Source organism: Erigeron canadensis, chromosome 9 (assembly GCF_010389155.1).
Source record: "Erigeron canadensis isolate Cc75 chromosome 9, C_canadensis_v1, whole genome shotgun sequence".
Lineage (NCBI taxonomy): Eukaryota > Viridiplantae > Streptophyta > Magnoliopsida > Asterales > Asteraceae > Erigeron > Erigeron canadensis.
Window position 1 is genome coordinate 12,350,003 of NC_057769.1, and position 3,384 is coordinate 12,353,386.

A 3,384-nucleotide genomic window follows, 5' to 3' on the forward strand; every position below is an offset into this window, starting at 1 on the left:
TGTCAAGAAATGTGCCATATGTGTCTCACAACGTCGTCAAATGCAACGATACTCACGATGTCATCGACTTGGCCAATGTGGCATCTCAAAATCATCATGTATCGAAATACTTGGGGTCATGTACCAGATCATCAAGTATGGCTAGTACTTGGCATCAAGTACTTGGAAGTACTTAGCTCCATAATCGTGGTGACTAGCGTCTTAATAATAATCGTCAAGTATCTCAATACTTGAAATGCATAACAGCTCGTCAAGTGTAACAAATGCTTAAATGTCCATCTTAATCACAAGTCCAATGTCCATCAAGTCAACCAATCCAACAAGTCCATCATATCAACAATTGGACAACTACATACACTTCATACGATTCTACTTTCGAGAAATCATAGATGCTTATATATAAGTTCACCCGTAGCCTTCCCACCACATCTATAACCCTTCGAATGCATTACCGTCTTCCATGTATGCACAATTATCCAAATTACAATATATATAACCATAATGAATGTACCATCAACCAATCAATGTCACCAACAAGTCATATCATCCAACTCAATTACAATGTCCACCAAAGCTCAATAAATCAATATGAACATACATTTTAGAAACCATACTACCATAGAGGGTGTCATAGACGCTTATATATAGGGTCACCCGCAACCTTCCCACCACGTCCATAACACTTCGATGGCATTACCGTTCACCATGTATGCCCTACCAAGTTCAATCTATAATTCGTATCTAATAACAAATGCACAATCCATCAATTAAACAATATCACCAACCGAGACAATCCTACGTATGCGCAATTAAATAACATCATCAATCAAGGCTATTAAGCGTATGCACAATCAAACTATGTCAATAATTAAGATAAACATATAATTGCATAATCAAGCAATGTCAACACACAAAATTTGTACAATTTCCATCCCAAATCTCTATTGAGTAGGGAACTACGGAACTCACCTGTGTCGAGCAATAACAACCTCAAGATTAAAGGAAGTAGAAACGACATCCACGACAGCTGAAACCTATCATACACGTATCACATTAATCCTAAAGCATATCAAGCGGTAAGGTCTCATTAATATTGACCTAACCTTACTATGAAAAGCTTTATGATGTCCATTTTATAAGGCTTTGATCCAACCAAGGTGGAATCGTTACGTTTTGCTTCATAATGACTCGTTGGGACTTTACTACTGTTGCTTTATCAAAACTTTTGATTTTTTCAAACTATGTTTTGGACTCAGAGACCTATACCATTGGAAAGTAGACTCATTTACGCTTTCGTGGCTTCTTGAGTCATCGAAAATGGACTTACTGTTCAAAAGTTGTGATCGTTATGGCGTAAAGGGTGGTGTAGAAAATTAAAATCTGGCATAAAGCGAAAAGTGAAGATGCAGAGGGGCATCTCATACGCCATAGGGTGTATATGTTACGCAAGTTGCAGGTCAGCCATGCCAATAAATGCTCAAGAACATCAAACACGAACCGAAACACCCCTAAACATATCCAAATCGACCCCAAACTCATTTTTGACCAATCTGGGACCATTTTATAGCTACCAAACATGTTACTAACATATTTTGAACAAATCTCATCACCAATACTCTTTCATAACATCAATCCATAACCAAATCACACCCAAATTCATCCAGAACCCTAGTTTGACTCTAAGATCACATGTAACATTCACAAATTTTGACCATTTGACTATACACGCAATTTGACTAACTGTTAGGTCGAAAATCGACCAAGTATAATTTGTTCAGAAATATTGAAGCTCAGAGAAGATACTTGTACATAAATTCTGAGACGTCCCTCAGAATTAGTTCTCTGAAGCTTCACCTCAGATCAAGATTAACACATCTGAAGACATTCATTCTGAAGTCGAAGACTGAAGACTGAAGAAGGGAAACTTCTGAGAAGCAGAGCTCTGAGAAGATTCCATCTGATTGAAGATCTGAAGGCTCTCAGTGAAAAAGTATTTACAACACTTTTTCACTAATTACGAGGAAGCCTTTTTGTAGCCTTTAACTACCTTTACCCGGTTAATAACTTTATACCTAGTATTGTGATAGTTTTAGCAAAAGGTTGGGAATAAAGTATGTCAAGTCACATCAAAGAAACTTACATACTTTACCTCAAACAAACATGCTATGGATTTTTCCTATAAATCCATAAATACACCCAACCGTATTTGTACGACATTTTCCATGTCATCAAGACATGTTTGCCTATAAATATAAGACTTCTCATACTAGCAAACATGCTTGGAACTTTGGCATTGCAACGTGTGATATTTACTCTAAGTATTCTTACGAGTAATTCCTTGTTGTTTAGATCATTTGTATTTCTAGGTTGTTTAGATATTTTCACAAGTGTGATTATCTTTGTTCCGCAACAACCTTTGTATTTTGTTTATCACTATAAATAAAATACTTTGAAAAATACATCTCGACTCCTTGCCATAATACTTGATTATATTTAGTATTTATATAGTTTCAAGCAATTGTTCTTACTTAACTTATTTGTTCATATCCATATCTGGATCGTGATTCTTAACTAGTCTTCATCTAGATTAGAATCACTTGCCAGTCGGGTTACTTGATATAACTATTGTTATTGTTATATTCTTATTGTATCTTGTATTCGATTAACATCTTGTGTAGGTGGACTCACATTTGGTATCAGAGCCTCCCAGGTTAAATCATTAAGTTGTTATACCTGTTTGATCCTACAAGATGTCTGGAACTAAACAACCAAACCCTAATGTCAATGTCAATCAAAATCCACCTTCACCACCACTAGCACAACCCAGTGTTCACATACACTTTCCTAACAACCCTGTCCCTAAGCTCAATGGGGATAGTGACTCATTTATCACATGGAAAGCATGCATGCTCAAGTACATCGCTGGGGTTGAAAGACACTTGACCTATATTCTCATAGAAGGTCCTTATGTACCCATGAATGCATCAACTGTTGTTTTTAACCAAGATGGGACCCCTAGACTGACACCCAAAGAGAAAGATCACTGGTCAGAAGAAGACCATAGGCTGGCTGACCTTGATTCAAAATTACAAAATATGATTCTCTTTGCTGTCCCAGAAAGTTTAAAACCCACTCTTGTTTTATTTGATAATTCCAAATTAATGTGGAAAGAGTTATTAACTCAGTTTGAAGGTACAAAGGAAACCATTGTCACAAGAAAAGTTTCTTTGAACAAAAATATGAAGCCTTCTTTGCATTGCCAAATGAATCATTAACAAACACGTATTTAAGATTTACAAATTTGGTTAATCAACTGAAGCTCTTGGTGTCACTAAGGATAAAGAAATTTTGTTGGAAAAGTTTTGTGATATTTTACCTTCTAAA